Source organism: Rhinopithecus roxellana, chromosome 2 (assembly GCF_007565055.1).
Source record: "Rhinopithecus roxellana isolate Shanxi Qingling chromosome 2, ASM756505v1, whole genome shotgun sequence".
NCBI classification, from domain to species: Eukaryota; Metazoa; Chordata; class Mammalia; order Primates; family Cercopithecidae; genus Rhinopithecus; species Rhinopithecus roxellana.
This window is the reverse complement of record NC_044550.1, coordinates 36599943-36618341: the sequence shown is the minus strand read 5'-3', so window position 1 is coordinate 36618341 and position 18399 is coordinate 36599943. Positions and strand designations below refer to the sequence as shown.

Here is an 18399-nt window from a genome sequence, read left to right as displayed (position 1 = left end):
ATAAAGTAACTGGTATATGTGCACAAGCATATTGCGTTTTTTTAACTAAACAGCCAATGGTATGTTTTGATTGACATCAATGGTATGTTTTGATTGGAAACGGGATAGGGAAAAATAGTGACCCTGTGAAAATGCCCCCTTTCTCCTTTAGTGGCATGCTCATTCAGCTCTTATCTTTCTATTCTGGTAAGTTATTTTGCTTTTACTGTTTTAACAAAAAAAAAAAAAAAAAAAAAAAAAAAAAAAAACATAAAAATCCTTGCATACCTTGTTCAATTGGAGAATTTTAATGTTTTTCATTTATCCTTCTTAAACCAAGGACAGTTTTATAACTTTTTTGTACGTAGCTCTTACATGTAGGGGAATCTGTCTTTAAGTGGGGATAAATTACTGTAAAACAAACAAACAAAAAAGGAATCCTATGGCTGGGCTCAGTGGCTCACACCTGTAATCCTAGCGCGTTGGGAGGCCGAGGCAGGCAGATCACTTGAGGTCAGGAGTTCGAAACCAGCCTGGCCAACATGGTAAAACCCTGTCTCTACTAAAAATACAAAAAATTAGCTGGGTGTGCCTGTAATCTCAGCTACTCGGGAGGCTGAGGCAGGAGAATCGCTTGAACCCGGGAGGTGGAGGTTGCAGTGAGCTGAGATCGAGCCACTACACTGCGACAGAGCAAGGGTCTGTCTCAAAAACAAAACAAAACAAAACAAAAAAAGAGAATCCTAGATACTTTGCCCTTCAAGTATCTTGTTTAAATAAACTTTTTGCTTAAAATGAAAAAAATAATTGTTGTGCAAACCAAAACGAGTTTGTGGGATGTTACATGAATTTCTCTGGTCAGATTTATATAGAGGCGAACCTAAGTCACAGAGAATTGTTTTTATTATACCTGAGGAATGCATCTTAAACACGGGACATGCTGCTCAAAAATGGGCCTAACTTTGTCAGATGTTTTAAGGAAACTAAGGTTCCACATCCATGTGCCTACCTGCCAACTGGGCACACCCACACCATATCTCATAGGCACTTGCTTCAGACTGAGGTAATCTTTCTCATCAAAGCTGCTCTCTTTCTAGTCTTCCCCATTTCTGTGAATTAGGTATCATCACTCATTAGTTGCCAAGCTTGAAATCTGGGCATCTTCCTTGCCCCCTTTGTTTTTCTCACAGCCTCACACATCTAATAAAAATTAACAAGGCCTCTGTCTGTCCACTCCAAGACTTTTACACAAATGTTCAAAGCAGAATTATTCATCATAGACCAAATGTGGGAATAATCCAAGTGTTCAACAACTTGTAAATGGATAAATGAAATATTGTATTTCTATACAATAGAATACTATTCTACAATAAACAGGAATTAACTATTGAAACATGCTGCAAAATGAATGGATCTCAAAAACATTATGCTAAGTAAAGGAAGCCAGACACAAAAGATTACATATTGTGATTCAAGTTATTTGAAATATCTAGAAAAGGAAAATCTATAGAGACAAAAAGGAGACCAGTGATGCCTGGGTTAGGGGTGGGTGCAGGGATTGGGGTGAGGGAATTTTGGGGGTGATGAAAATGTTCTAAACCTGGATTATGGTGATGGTTGCAAAACTCCATTTGTTAAAAATCATTGAATTGTATACTTTTTTTAAAAAAGGCATGTTATTTGAAAAATGACTTAGATATTTTATATTGAGTCAAACAGATTTATTATAGAAAGAAAAGCAAAGAGCATAACTGTATAAATCAAGAAAGAGATTTTGGCTAGGTGCAGTGGCACATGTCTGTAATCCTAGCACTTTGGGAGGCCAAGGCGAGTGGATCACTTGAGCTCAGGAACTTGAGACCACCCTGGGCAATATGGCAAAACCCTCTCTCTACTAAGAATACAAAAATTAGCCGGGCATGGTGGTGCATGCCTGTGGTCTCAGATACTTGGGAGATTGAAGTGGGAGGATCACTTGAGCCTGGGGGGTCACAGTGAGCTGAGATCATGCCACTGCACCCCAGGCTGGGTGACAGAGTGAGACCCTGTATCAAAAAAATAAATAAAAATAAAAGAGTTTCAACAAAGATTAACAAGACCTATCCACTCCACTTTCTAATTTTTCTCCCTGTCCTCACCTCTCTTTTAATCCCCTCTGCTATTACTCTAGTTTAACCTATTTATTTGTTTGTTCAACAAACATTTGACCACCTACTATGTGCCAGGCACTTTCCTAGATGCTTGAGGTATAGTAAACAAACCAAGCAGACCCCTGGCCTCATGGAGCTTACATGCTGGCAATAGAGGGGCCAACATCACCTCCAGGTTGTACTCCCATGGCTGTGCCCTGACTGTTCTCCCTACCTCTGGCCTTGCCCCACTCCATCAGTGTCCACTACAACCATAGTGATCCTTCAAGAATGCAGATCTGATCCTGTCCCTCTGCTTAAAAACTTCCAATGGCTTCCAGTTGCCTTTTGGATAAACTTCAAACTCCTAACCAGGACCTGACTGTAGCTGTGTATCTGGAGCTGGTGGGGCCTTTGTGCCCAGGCTGTGTGCCAACCGTAACCACTTCTTCCTTTGTGCTCTCCTCCATCCATACTGGCATCTTCCCTTTCCTAGGTCTGCCAGCCCTCTTCATTCTCTTTGCGAACCCAACTCCCATTTAATCTCTATATCTCGGTTTAGAATCCTTTTGTACTCCCTCAGTTCCAGTTTAGAGGGCCTTCCTATAGTTCCCCAGACTGCCAGACAGATTTCATCACACAGTTCCCATGGAAACATAAAACATGTTAATAAAACATGTTAGGTGAATGAACAGCCAGAAACATCCAGAGAGAGACAGGTTGAGCTGATACAGGTTGAGTATCTCTTATCCTACATGCTTGGGACTAGAAGTGTTTTGGAGTTCAGATTTTTTTTTTTTTTTTGATATGTTTGCACTATATTTACCAGTTGAGCATCCCTAATCCAAAAATCCAAAATCCACAGTGTTCCAGTGAAAATTTCCTTTGAGCATCACGTCAGTGCTCAAAACGTTTCCGATTTTGAAGCAGTATGGATTTCAGATTTTTGGATTAGAGATACCCAACCTGTATTGACTTTTGTTACTTATGTGATAACATGGCCCCCCACATTTAAGGGAAAGGGTGTTTTTCAGAGTTAGGAAACAGGAGCTTTATATACAATTTCCATGAAGGACACAGTGAGAAAGAAAGTCAAGATGATTTATCCCTCTAAAAAAAATGAACATAGCAAGATTTTCCAGTCTAATTCTATAAATGAGATTAACAATGAAGTGATATGCATACAAAGTGCTAAGGTCATTTGGCTAAAATAAACTAAGGGTAATATTTTTAGAGAGAAAAGAAAACCAGAGAATAATTCTATCCCTATTGTTGACACTGAAGATATTGCTTCAGCAGGCATATATCTTAAATGTTTTTTTTTTTTTTTTTTGAGACGGAGTCTCGCTCTGTCGCCCGAACTGGAGTGCAGTGGCCGGATCTCAGCTCACTGCAAGCTCCGCCTCCCGGGTTTACGCCATTCTCCTGCCTCAGCCTCCCGAGTAGCTGGGACTACAGGCGCCCGCCAGCTCGTCCGGCTAGTTTTTTGTATTTTTTAGTAGAGACGAGGTTTCACCGTGTTAGCCAGGATGGTCTCGATCTCCTGACCTCGTGATCCGCCCGTCTCGGCCTCCCAAAGTGCTGGGATTACAGGCTTGAGCCACCGCACCCGGCCCTCTTAAATGTTTTAATTAAATTCTTTTTACTGGAACTTATTCTGTTACTTCAAATTAGGGACCAAAAAAAAAAAAAAAAAAAAAAAAAAAAGAATACCCTGTTTCTCTCTGTTCACCAGCTTCTTTTGATAGGGACAGTAAGCTCAAACTGTGTGACTTGAAACTTATTTACTCCCCAAAGAAAAGCTAGTTCTATTTTACTGTTTTGTAAAGGATACCTGCATTTTAATTTGGTGAAAAAATATTACTTGCCTTAAGGGGATTCTGCCTCATTACCCTTAAAAAAGTTATCTTCCCCCCAAATTTCCAAACTAAAGGGAGCATACATCAAAATAACATCTGCTGTCTGACACTTTGGTCAAGAAACACCCATTTCAAAAACAAACTCAGAACTAGGCCAGATTTTTTTTTTTAAAGTCCCTTCCCAAATTAAATCAGTCAATATAAACAGCTTAGCCTCCCCACTGGATAAGAAAGAAAAAGTGGGATGGGGTGAGGGTGGGTAGGTAGCCCAGGTAATAAGTAATTGAGTTGGGTTCCTTTAGCTTCTCATTTTGTCTGTCTCCATGACTGTCTTCAACTGTTAGCTCTATGAATCTCTATCAGACTTGAGTTGGAATCACACTGTGTGATTAGGGACTTAATATAGTCTTATCTGGGTCTTCGAAAGCTTCTTTTGCCCTTATATATTATACCAAGGTAATTTTAAAAATAATCTTATTGGCCAATGGTTTAGAAAGAAAGATTTTTTTCTGAAGAAGATCCACAGTTCTCCTCTCTGCTTCTGTAGTCTTATATTTTTCTATTTTTTGTCCTTTTTGTCCACATAAAGAGAAAAGATATTTAAGGTTAACTGCTAGGCAGCTTGCTGAGAGAAAAAAGGAGAGGGTGGAGGAGTGCGGTAGGGTTTAAATAGCAGCCAAATTGAGCAATAGTGTATTTTCCTCTGAATTTGGCTATTTTCTTCTTTTTCATACTCGTTCTTTACTGTGTTTTTGTTAAAAAAATTTTTAATTGTGATGAAAAATACGTAACATAAAATTTACCACCTTCACCACTTATAAGCATGCAATTCAGTAGCGTTACGTATATTCACATTGTGGTACAATAGATCTCCTGAACTTTTTCGTCTTGCAAAACTGAAACTCTATATCCATTAAACAACTCCTGTGTCGCCACTTTACTGTTGTTTTAAAAAATATTTATTTATTTGTTTATTTTGAGACAGGGTCTCACTTTGTTGCCTAAGCTAGAGCGCAGTGGCACAATCATAGCTCACTGTAACATTGAACTCCTGGGGTCAAGTGATCCTCCTGCCTCAGACTCCCAAGTAGCCAGGACTACAGGCATGTGCCACCACACCCAGCTACTTTTTTTTTCTTTTGTAGAGACGGGTCTTGCTATGTTGACCAGGCTGGTCTGGAACTCCTGGCCTCAAGCAAACGTCCCATCTCCACTTCCCAAAGTGCTAGGACTACAGGCATGAGCCACCATGCCCAGCCTTACTGTTGTTTTTGAATTAGAACTAAAAAGTTGGACTCTTCTGATTCTGTATAATGTTTTCATCAATTCATATGTCAAGAAGTCAACATTTTTAAGTATTTTTAATATAAGAGATACTGTTTTCTATGAACAGTGATCTTACATTTCTACAGGTTATTTATCTTTTCTTCTCTCCTACACATTTTCAGGTAGGTGAGAGAGGAAATCATTCACATCCTTGAACCTTTAGCCACCTCTCTGACTCCTCATAACATGAGGATTGAGGCTGAGTTGTCCTCTAATAGTAGGAAGCAGAATAATCCTTTTTTCCTAGATCATATGTCAAATTTCTTTTCTTCTCTCTCTCTTTCTTTTTCCTTCCTTCCCTCCTTCCTTTTCTTTTCTTTTCTTTCTCTCTCTCTCTCTTTCTTTCTTTCTTTCTCTCTCTCTTTCTTCTTTCCTTCCTTCCTTTCTTTCATTTTCCTTTCCTTTTTTTTTGTTTTTTTTGTTATTTTGTTTTAACACAGGGTCTTGCTTTGTTGCCCAGGCTGGCACAATCTCAGCTCACTGCAGCCTTCACCTCCCAGGCTCAAGTGATCCTCCCACCTCAGCCTCCCAAGTAGCTGGGACTACAGGCACACATCACCATGCCCGCCTAATTTTTGCATTTTTTTGTAGAGCCAGGGTTTCTCCATGTTGTCCAGGCTGATCTTGAACTTCTGGGTTCAAGCAATCCTCCCGCCTCGGCCTCCCAAAATGCTGGGATTACAGGCGTGAGCCACCACACCTGGCCATGTCAAGTTTTTAGAAGCCATTTCTTACCTTCTCCCCACTCATCCTCCTCATTACCCCCACTCTTCAGCAACTGTGGCATACTAGTCTCTGGTCTTAGGGTTCATACCGCCTGCCAGGGGTCCTTCTTGGGTTGGCTCCAGTTTTCTGAAGTCTGGCAGTTAGTTAATAAGAAAACCAGGGATATAAATCATGGGCTTAGACAGTTTCCTCTGGGTATGCTTTTAGGTTCTGTCAGATTTATTCATTCCTCTACATGAGGAAGAGACCATTGTTCCCTTCAGACATGAATATGAACACAGACCAGAGATAAACAAGGTGGGGTATGGGTAGGGAGTGGAAGGGAAGCTCAAAGTCCAGATGCTTATTAGTCCTGGTGAAAACACACCCATTTATGAAGAGCGGGGATCTCATGATGGATAAGGGGACAAAAAGCAGAATTCTTAACCTGGCAACTCCCATACTAACAGAAGCAGGGTTCTCACTTGTTAATTCATCATATTGACGTACCACTGGTATTTCTAGAAACAGTTTTCAAAGCATTATTTGTTTTGTGATCTCAGTAGTTTCAAACCTCCAAAGGAATATTTATTGGAGATCTGTTATCTACCATGCCTTGTACTAGACACTGTAGGCACTCAGATGAGTAAGAAAGATGTAGTTCCTTCCCTCAAGAATCTTACTGTCTAGTTGTCAAAATCCTGGAGTCTATTATAAGTAGAGGCCAGGCACGATGGCTGATGCCCATAATCCCAGCGCTTTGGAAAGCCAAGATGGGAGGATCACCTGAAGCCAGGAGTTCAAGACCAGCCTAGGCAACATAGAGGCCCCATTTTTATAAAAAATTTTAAATTAGCTGGTCATGATGATGTGTGCCTGTAGTCTCACTTACTCAGGAGTCTGAGGCAGAAGAATCCCTGAAGCCCAGGGATCCCTTTGAGGCTGCAGTGAGCTGTGATCATGCCACTGTAATCCAGCCTGGGTGACAGGGTAAGACCCTGTCATCAATCAATCAATAGATACATAGTTAGAGGATAGATAGGTAGGTAAGTACATAGATGATAGTAGAGAAGGCTGAGAGCTGACACAGGCTGAGGAACAAAGTCAGGGGATCCTAAAGTTATTCAAGGGATTAAACAGGATAAGGAAAATAAAACACTCAGCAGACTGCCTGAAACACTGGCCAATAAATGGAAGCTGTTGTCAGTAGCAAGAACAATATTCAGATAGATTAGCCCAGGAGTAGATCTCGTTGGGAATACAGGGCATACACATATGCTTCTCAGCAGTTTTATAAGTACCAAAAGTTTGGTTCATAAATTCGTGGAAAAAATGGCTGGAGCAACTGAGAAAAGATCTTGGAAGAATGGGACTTACAAAAACAAAGAGGGACAAGGAGGACAACCTAGCCTTATAAAAATGAGGTGATGGGCATGTGTCTAGTGTTCTAGGAACATGAATTCAACCATACCTGTGTGCGCTACTCACCATGTGGTATCAGAGATGAATGAGGCAGAATCCCTGCTCCTAACCCACTTCATCTAGGGGGGAAGATTTTTGTTTTAATGGTATCAATAGCTTTATTAAAGTTAAAATGTGATAAAGGCTATAGTAGATTATTGAATGATGCAGTTTTGAACACTTAGAAAAGAGAGAAGTTGCTTTTGGATGAGGATCAGAGGCATTTCATTGAGAAAGGAATATATTTTGCAGGTCCTGGGAGATTGGCTAGAATTTCCATAGCAGAGATTGGCGTTTAGGAAAGGACCGAAACTCAGACAAAGGAAAATGGAGGGAAACCAGGACATGCTTGTAAAATGGTAATTATTTGACTCATTAAAGGTCGTTAGAAAAACTCTGACCCTTGGAGATCGAGACCATCCTGGCTAACACAGTGAAACCCCATCTCTACTAAAAATACAAAAAATTAGCCGGGCATGGTGGCAGGTGCCTATAGTCCCAGCTACTCGGGAGGCTCAGGCAGGAGAATGACCTGAACCCGGGAGGCGTAGCTTGTGGTGAGCCGAGATCTCACTACTGCATTCCAGCCTGGGCGACCGAGCGAGACTCTGTCTAAAAAATAAATAAATAAAAAAGAGAGAAAAAAGAAAAAAGAAAAAATCTGACGCTTATAGCTTAGCAAATTAGGATGAAATCAGGCAAAGTTATGTGAAAAGGCACAATTTTTAAGGAAAATTTGAATAAATTCCCATTTACTGAGGAAAAATCATTCTGGAGACATCTGGGGCTTTGTCCATCCCCCTTTAGACTTATGAGGTAAAAAGGGTTTATATGTACCTTGGTTTTTCTTAGTGCCCTGAATAGGAATAAAGTCTTTGCCTGCAGAGAATGAATGTGTCCACTTTCCATTACCCTCTGGGAGATAGCAAACTTTGTCCTCTTATTAAAATAGTTTAACCTGCAGCACATCTTGGTTCTCTCACACCAGGGTGGTGTGAGAGAAAAGTGTGGGCTTTGCAGTTGGGCAGGCTTCTCTGAGTCTACATTCTCTGCCTTCTTTACTGTTGGACCTTGGGAAGTTACTTGAAAGCTGAGCTTCATTTTCTCTTCTATAAAACAGGACTGATAATAGCTACCTTAAGGTATTATTGTAAAAATTAGAAAAAAAGTATATAAATAACCAGACGAGGTGAATGGCCAGGCGGCACAAAATACATGGTGGCTGCTTCTCTTACCAATAGACTATGGCGCAGCTTTTTGTGGGCAAGTGTGTCTGTCTGTATTGCCATGATTTTTGGTCTACAATGAAGAAATGGCAGCCAAGAGCCTGCTAGAATCTGCTCAGGACTCTGTTATCTTCTTGCCTTTGGCCAATACAAGCACATGTTGGACACCGCCCAAATGTGCTGACTATAAGAACTTTAAAAACATATTTTCCCTCCATCTTATCTTCTGGTTTCTAGGCAAAAGTGCTGAAGTATGTGGAATAACACTCACATCCGGCTTGGAGTAGAACAGTTTCCTGAACACCTAGGGGGAGAAAGTTGTGCTTAAAAGCAAATAAACTGGAAAGTCAAGAAAAATTTTCCTCTTGCTTGAATCTACTCGTGAAAATCTAAAATAAAATGTGTGATTTGAGGCAAATGAAAGAGATCTGAGAAAATTAAGTACTCTGAAGAGTTATCATGGTGGTTACTTGCTAGAATCCCTTTTAGAAGCACATTGTTTGTAGGTTTTTAAAGAATAAGAGAGGCAAATTAGATTTTTAAAGCAATAATTTAAGTGAGACTGCCAAAAAAGGTAAACAGGAGCTACATTTAATTTCTGTTTTTCCTTTGAGAGCCAAGGAGGCCAGCACTTCAAGTCCAATGAAACTGCCAACTAGCTAATGGAAAAATTTTCTTTTCAAACATAAATATTAAGGTTTACAAGTAAACATAAGGGTTTTTTTTTTTTTTTTTTTTTTTTTTTTTTTTTTTTTTTTGCTGACATAGAGCACCAAATAAGACTTAGCCCCTTTTAGAAAATTTGTAGACATTTAATATCATATTGTCTGGACCTCAGTAGGAGTAAATCATCAAAGGAAGTCATTTGCATTTCAGGAACCCCAATTAGTTTTACCCTAGCAACTTTTCTTGCTTTTATCTCTTGAAGTTTCACTTTCATAGCACTTTGATTTTTTTTAAAGCAGTGTATGGCAATGTTGATGACATTTCAATATATGTAGTCAAGACTTCATATACCAAAGTGTTAAGAAGACAACTAAGTCAGTTGGATGGGTGTTTTGATGCTATGAATAAAAGTAATCACAGGTCCTTTTTGAAAGGCCCAAAATTCGAATATGATGCAAAGACATGAAGTGCCAAATCAATGAGCAATTTTTTAAAAGTAATTTTAGTTTTCTTGTTGATGTTTTTTCTTGTTATGAAGAAATCATTTTTGGTGTCTTTGACGATTCTCTTGGTCAGCGAAGCAGTTCTTAATAAATAAGTGATAAGTTTGTAGCAATGGAAAAACATGATGCTATCAGTCATTAAAACAGATTGCTATAAGTCATTTGTTCAACTTGCATGCCAATTTATGACAGTGTCACCTTTCTCTATTTCTAGTTCTCCTGTCTCCTTACTTATCACATAAGATTAGAGTCAGATACCTCAATCTAGTCTTAAAATCCCCCACCCACTGCCCTCCAGGCATGCTAGTGTCTTCCATCCCAGGTCTACTCTGGCTTAGTCTTTCTTCCTTTTCATCTCGTTATCTCCTACATTGTTTCCCTGACTCTTTTTTTTTTTTTTTTTTTTTGAGACGGAGTCTCGCTCTGTCACCCAGGCTGGAGTGCTGTGGCCGGATCTCAGCTCACTGCAAGCTCCGCCTCCCGGGTTCACGCCATTCTCCTGTCTCAGCCTCCCGAGTAGCTGGGACTACAGGCGCCGCCACCCCACCCAGTCATCAGGCAGCTTCTCAGACAGGGAAGCAGTATTTGTTAAAATACAAATTGCAAGCCAAGGATAGGACTGCACCGAATTCCATGCCTAAATCTTCTATGCCTCCCCTTCCTCATACCTCCCCCAAGCCTTTACTTAACTTCATCTATGTCATTAAAACATGAATATTTTTCTAGAAGAAAAAAAAAGCTTCCATTAGAACATATGGGATTATGCCCCAGAAAAGATTTCAGTCCTCAAGTCTTGTGCTTTTTGGACATCATCAATTAAAATACTCACTTGTCTCAACAGAAAATAATATTCTCACTTCTGCTCAGGCACAGGTTAGGTTCTGAATGCCATCCAGCTCAGCCTGTCCACCCTGCACACACCACCTCCCCATGCTCCCCAGGCACATTCTCCTCAGTGACAAGGACCTACCAGTATTTGAATGCACTCCAGTTGAACCCATGCTGTTAAGGACCTGTCACTCGTGGAGTTTTACCTTTCAGGATTCTGGGCCATCAGTACTCATTGTCGCCTAGATCACATGTCTTTTTCAAAGAGTCAAATGCCCTTCACATACCAAGCACACTTCACCTTCTTCCAGAAGGTTGTTGCCGCTAATAGGAGGTGGCAGCTGTTAGTAATTCACGTCAACCCTGTTGAGAGCTTCAAGGTTGAAAAGGAAAAACACTTTCTCCAGCGCAAACAGCCAGAATCAGTTTCAAGCTGGTGAGGTTTTGTTGTTTGGATTGCAGCTTGACCTGTACCTTTTACAAGTGAATTTACAAAGTGGATTTTCTTCTCTGAAATTTTGCTTGGGGACCAACATTTAAATAAATACCACAAGTGAAAGACATTACCCTATTTCTCCCACATAATCATCACTCACCCCCATTCATGTTAAGTGCTGCCTGATTAATAAGAGCTAAAATTCAATACGCACTTCCTTTATGGCAGAGACTGTCCTAAGTGCTTCATATAAAGTATTACATCTCGAACTTCAGCAACTCTATGATTCAGATTCAATGTTTAGCTCTCATTTTATAGATGAGAAAGCTGCTTCATGGGGTAAGTGGTCAGCACAAGGTCACATCATAAGCACTGCAGCCAGGACTCAAATTTACATATTCTGCTTCAGAGACTACACTTTTAACCATGATGCAATGCTGTCTCAACTGAAATGGGATTCCACCTTGGTGACAAAGTCATTATGATCAAAATCAATGAGCCCGGCACCTCCTATTCAATATCCTCAACATGCTGTCAGCATGACGTCTTGAACAGTGCAGATCCGATCATGACACTGGTGTAAAAGTTTTAGTGATTTCTCTTTGCCTACAATATAAAGTCTAGATCTTGAAGATGGCCTAAAGGGCCATTATTTTCCATCATCTGCCTTTCCATCTATTATCAACTGCCACCTGCCCATGCCCTAGAGATGTTACTTGCAGTTCCACAATTGGCCTGTGCTGTTTGATGCTTTGAGATCTTCAAACTTTCTGCCCTGAACTATTCCTCCCCTCCTCTTAGTTAGCAAGTTCATGCACATCCTTCAGGACCTCTCCCAAACATGTCCTGCACATCCTTCCCTGACATAAATATCCTCTCCTTTGCTTGCTACCAACAGATAGAACTATTTATCAAAATTATGATAGCCACTATTTTCAGCTGTCATGTGCCAGGCATAGTATTGAACACTTAGCATGTTTGCTAGGTACAAATAATGAACCACAGACATAATTAAGTGAGAAATGTAACTGTTTCTTTAAAAAAAAAAAAAAACTGACCATAATTTCTATTTTGAGACCTCATTCAGCTGGGAGACAGAAACTTAGTATCAGCCAATTCAGGATCCCCTCTAGCTCCTGGGGTTGCAGCTAAGTTGTAAGAGGCTTAGGCAGAGTCTAGGATATGTGTGCATGTGTGTGTGTGTGTGTGTGTGTGTGCGTGCGCGCGCGCCTGCGCACGCGTCTGTGTGTCTGGATGAGACTGAACCTTTGGTATTCTTGTCACTATTCCCCATGCTAGTGTCTGGTTGGTGTCTGGTGTTGGGATGTTGGTATCTGCAGCCTTTTCAGATGGATTAGGAATCTGTGCCCTCTTGGCTTACCAGAAACAGTTTGCCTCTCCTGAACCACTCTGGACTGGAAAGATTGGTAGAAGGCATGACACTCTCTCCAGCCCAGGTGCGCCACACAGACATTTCTTTCATTTCCACTCTACGCTGGGCTCGCAGGGACTCTGGGACTGAGCCAGTTCTCCGGAGTGTTGCCTGGGACCAGGGACCACATCCTTTGTGCCCTCAACTCTCTCTGCCTCTCTGGAGCTTCCATCTTACCCCACGTAAGACCCCTAACTCCCCTCCACTTTCCCTCTGGCTCTCCTTGCCTTTCTTCTTCAGTCCTAGAAAGCTGTAACGTCTGCTGGGATGAAAAACTGGCTCTAATTGAGTATTCTTGCACACCTTAAGTCTGGCGCCTGGATTCCTTTGTTCTATGAGTTCTGTTGTGTTCCCTTGTTTTTCTCTGGTCAGTGAATGACACTGACTGGGAAGAAAGATGAAGGTTACTGGAAAAGTCAATGTTATGAGTAAGCAGTTAATATCTCACTGTTACCTTGCCCCCGGACACACACTCAATGATTATCCCATATTAATTTTTATAAAAACCTTCTGTGGAAGATGTAATTACCATTTTCACAGAGGAAAAACTGAGGCTTAGTGAGATCAACTGACCTCACCCCCAGCAGGCAAGATCTTGAATTCAGTCCACACTTCTGACCACCACACTCCACCATCCTTAGTACATGGGACTGAAATAATTTCTTTAGATACCTGGGTTTTCCACCACACTGTGAGTTCCTTGAAGTTAGGGTTGGACTTCATCCATCTTCATATCCCTATCCCTGGCATATAACAGGTTCTTAGTAGGTGGCAGTTGAATTGAAATGGGTCAAGGAGAGAGAAAGGAAGATAAGAAGGAAAAAAAAAAGAAAGGAGAATGAGAAAATTCCCTTATCTTAAGCTATTTTGAAACTTCCTGAATGATACTCTGCCAGCTTAAATGTAAGTGGAATGAAAAGTTTGATGATTATCTAAGTCATGTCTAGCACTGAGCTCTCCTTATATTATGCTGTCAAATTATTCTAGGCATAGAAATTAATTCCTTGTCTCCAGGAAAGAAAAAGGTGTAATGTGGTTGGTGACATAGCAATGACAAATGAGGAAAATGTGCATATGTGAGCAGTGACCAGTGTGGACAGTTTTTACCAGTCAATGCAGTAATAACTGATTTTTATTTACTTTTCTAGACAGTGCCATCCAAGATGCTGGTGGCATATAAATCTGATAACTTCTGGAATTTCACAGTTTTCCATTAAAATTTTATCTGAAAGCCCTTGTTTTACCACGTTACATAAAAGCCTCTGATAACAAATGTCATATTTATTTGCCCATGAATGTAGGTGAAGGGTAGAAGTTTTAGGCTGTGACATGCCCAAGTTACAATCAAGGTAGTTTTGCCAACTAGTTTTTTTTCTTTTTCATAATCATCTATATGCATGTGTTTTATTTTTAAAAAAATTTTTATTTGATGTTGTAACAGATAACTAGAACACAACATAAATGAAACCATAAAGTTAATCATTTCCCTGCCCCACCTTTCCCAGGTAACTTATATTAACAGCCTGGTGTGTGTTCTTCTTTGGGGTAATGTAACATTTGTGTTCTCGCACAAATTCTCATTCATAGAAGTCTGCTTTTTCTCCTTATAGTGTTTCTCCTGACCTCCCTCCCTGCCTTTACCCTCCAGCAAATTTCCCTCATTCCTTCCCCCTTTCTCTTCCCCATTCCTCATTCCTCCTCCATCTCTTTTCTCTCTCTTTCTTTCTTTTTTTTTTTTTTTTTTTTTGAGATGGAGTCTCGCTCTGTTGCCCAGACTGGAGTGCAGTGGTACCATCTTGGCTCACTGCAAGCTCCGCCTCCCAGGTTCACGCCATTCTCCTGCCTCAGCCTCCCGAGTAGCTGGGACTACAGGCGCCTGCCACCACGCCCCGCTAATTTTTTGTATTTTTAGTAGAGACGGGGTTTCACCATGTTAGGATGGTCTCGATCTCCTGACTTCATGATCCGCCCACCTCAGCCTCCCAAAGTGCTGGGATTACAGGCATGAGCCACCGCGCCTAGCCTTCTCTCTCTTTTTTCGCCTTCTCTGTTTTTCATTTTCTACCTTTTCTTCTTTCTTTCTCTGTTAGCCTTGGAGGACCCAGGCTCTTGGGAAATTGCCTTTACCCTCAAGGTGCGACAGTTGAGTCGAGTTTTGACTCTGAACATTTTTCTTGGGTTGTCTTATGCCTCAGAATAAGAAAGGAATAGAAATGGGTAGGCAGAAAGTAAAATATTCAGTTAATCAAAATTAACTTATTTGATGGAACTACTTTAGAACCCAGGATGCTTTTTAAAATTATTAAAATGTTTATTATACAAATGTAATTCAAAGAGTAAATCATAGTTCTTGTTTTAAAAAAATCCTCAAAGTCTATAGAAGTGTTTAAAACAAATGATAAATTTTTATTTATCACCCAGAATTCTTCTCCCTGCAATGCCACAATAGTTTAGCATTTCCTCCATGAAGTTTTTCTGGATATTTATAAAACATGTAACAAATATTATATGTACTGGTGGATGTAGACAGCAAATGGGAAGCTTTTTCACTAGATAATGTGGACATCTCTCCATGTCAACACATATAGGACCCCCCTCTTTCACTTTAAATGCTGCATAATATCCTTTGCAATGAATGTACCATTTTCTACATGAACACTTAGGTTGCTTCCAATTTACAGGATGCATTTCCAATCTTTCAACCAAGACTTCCCCAAAAGAATGCTGTCAATTCTTGTCTCCTTTATGACTTGGGGCTGCTGACCTGTGTGACCGTTATTTAACCAGTGACCCCCATCACCTTGACAGGGTCCTTTGTGTCCCGTATCTCCATGAAGACAAGAACTTGCTGGCTACCTTCACCCTCTGAGGCTATCCCTGTAGGTCTCATTCTGCTAGTATTGTTGCTCTGTTCTTTCCTAACCTTTTTGCCTCTGTTTAAACCTATACAGGTTTGATACAGGCTCCACGTACATTGTAGTTGACTGCTGTGCTAACATACTTTGGTAGTGGCATGGTGAATAACTTGCACCTACCTAGTCCTCCTCTCTCTTTTCTTTGGGTTCTCACCTGTGCAAGATTCTACATAGCTTTCGGGATAACAGCCCAGATGCATTAAGGCCTTTACTTGGGACCCTAGTCCTGAGGCTATAAAGAACAACAGAAAACCTGGAGGTGCTTTGGTCGCTGTGAAATAGCCGCCAACCAAAGAGACTTTATCCAGAGAGAGGGTGAGGCAGGTATCAGCTCAGAGGATCTGGGGGCTCACTGGCCTATTTAAGGGAAAAGACTGTGATAGACATGTTAAAAGGCATTTGAAAAGACAAAGTAACTCTGAGACGCTGAAAGAAATTACAGTTTTCCTCCTTCATGTTCACTACATGAAATAGATCATTTCTAAGGGGTTGGCGTGGCCTTGAATGCATTTCCCTAAAGTTTCCATTTTAACATCTTATCCTAGGACACCTAGGATGGTTGTTCACTTGTTTTTCATTTTGTTGTGAGTGGTTCCAAAAAATCAAAATATTTATGAAAGTGAATATTATGCTAGAAGTTATATATTGTTCACACTAAACCCCAACACCCATTTGAGAAAGCAGCACATCATTTGTTCCTCCTCATATTTTCTCTCCTAAGCAAACAATCTATATTTCAAGTGTGTTCTTTCTTTGTAGTGTGTTGTTTATATTGGTCATTAAACAGTTCCTAAAACTGACTTTCAACTTATACATAGACATTGTTTCTCTAAGGTGTCAACATTGAAAAGAACAGTATAGAGCAGGGGTGTCCAATCTTTTGGCTTCCCTGGGACACACTGGAGAAGAAGAATTGTCTTGGGCCACACCTAAAATACACTAACACTAACAATAGGTGATGAGCTAAAAAACGAAAAAAAAAAAAACCCACAAAAATATCTCATAATGTTTTAAGAAATTTCATGAATTTTTTTAAGACCACATTCAAAGACATCCTGGGCCACATGCAGCCTGCAAGCTGAGGACTGGGCAAGCTTGGTATAGATGAACCAGGGAATTTATTGTATGACTGTGGCAAGAAAGAGTTAATAATTATTTAGCAAAGATTCTTACATTTCAAATAATTGTTTTTCACATCAAAACTTTAGTTGGAATAATAGAAGGAATGTCAAACTGAATTGGTAAGAAATAATGGTAGTCTATTTCTAAGTAAAATTTAGTAATATTTTAAAGTATAGGCTAGGCGCAGTGGCTTACGCCTGTAATCCCAGCACTTTGGGAGGCTGACATGGGCGGATCACTTGAGGTCAGGAGTTCAAGACCAGCCTGGCCAACATGGTGAAACCCATCTCTACTAAAAATACAAAAATTAGCCAGGCATTGTGGTGTGCACCTGTAATCCCAGCTACTTGGGAAGCAGGATAATTGCTTGAACCAGGGAGGTGGAGGTTGCAGTGAGCTGAGATCGTACCACTGCACTCCACCTGGGTGACAGAGCGAGACTCCATCTCAATATAAAATAAAATAAAGTATAGAAGTAATCATAGACTTTTTTTTTTTTGAGATGGAGTCTCGCTCTGTTGCCCAGGCTGGAGTGCAGTGGCCGGATCTCAGCTCACTGCAAGCTCCGCCTCCTGGGTTCACACCATTCTCCTGCCTCAGCCTCCCGAATAGCTGGGACTACAGGCGCCCGCCACCTCGCCCGGCTAATATTTTTTTGTATTTTTTAGTAGAGACAGGGTTTCACCGTGTTAGCCAGGATGGTCTCGATCTCCTGACCTCATGATCCGCCTGTCTCGGCCTCCCAAAGTGCTGGGATTACAGGCTTGAGCCACCGTGCGTGGTCTATTTTTTTTTTTAGAGGCAGGGTCTTGCTGTGTTGCTCACACTGGAGTGCAGTGACACGACCCTAGCTCACTGCAGCTTCAAACTCCTAGGCACAAATGATCCTCCTGCCTCAGCCTCCCTATCATTAATATCTAGGACCACAGGTGCATGCCACCACGCCTGGCTAATTTTTTTATTTTTATTTATTTTTATCTTTTTATTTTTTTTTTGAGATGGAGTCTCGCTCTGCCACCCCAGCTGGAGTGCAGTGGCCGGATCTCAGCTCACTGCAAGCTCTGCCTCCTGGGTTTACGCCATTCTCCTGCCTCAGCCTCCCGAGTAGCTGGGGCTACAGGCGCCCGCCACGTCGCCCAGCTAGTTTTTTGAATTTTGTAGTAGAGACGGGGTTTCACCGTGTTAGCCAGGATGGTCTCGATCTCCTGACCTCGTGATCCGCCCATCTCGGCCTCCCAAAGTGCTGAGATTATAGGCTTGAGCCACCGCGCCTGGCCTTATTTTTACTTTTTGTAGAGATGGCGTCTCCCTATGTTGCCCAGGCTGGTCCTGAGTTATCCTCCCACCTCAGCCTCCCAAAATTCTGGGATTATAGGCATGAGCCCAGCCTCATAGACTATTTTTAAGTGAAATTTAGTTGAACATTTTAAAGTATAACAAATGTTACAAAACCAAATTGCCATAATATATAAAAAAGTTAAACTTGTGAATAAATTCAGAACCCAAATAATGTATGATTTCTAGATGTAGTCTTTTTAAATATACAATTAATTAAATGTATTAGACAAACTGAAAATGTATTAGCCTTTAAATTAAGATGAAATAATTCAAAGAATAAGTGCTGAATCTAGAATTTAGAGATGTATGACAGTCATCTGAAATTTCTAGAGCTTTTTGTCTGAAAAAGATACTCATTCTCATAGGTCCCTCCTAAGTAATCAACTGTAGTAAAAAAACAAACTTCTAAATATCTATATGTATACAATATGAATCAGACCCTTCTGAATATATTAGATCCTCAATAAGCATACT

At 40.7% G+C, this 18399-nt stretch overlaps 1 protein-coding gene across 1 annotated transcript in view; it reads left to right on the top strand.

Moving 5' to 3' along the window:
- SHROOM3 (shroom family member 3) overlaps positions 1-18399 on the top strand; it is a 203691-nt gene that overhangs the window by 85032 nt on the left and 100260 nt on the right. The window lies entirely within an intron of this gene.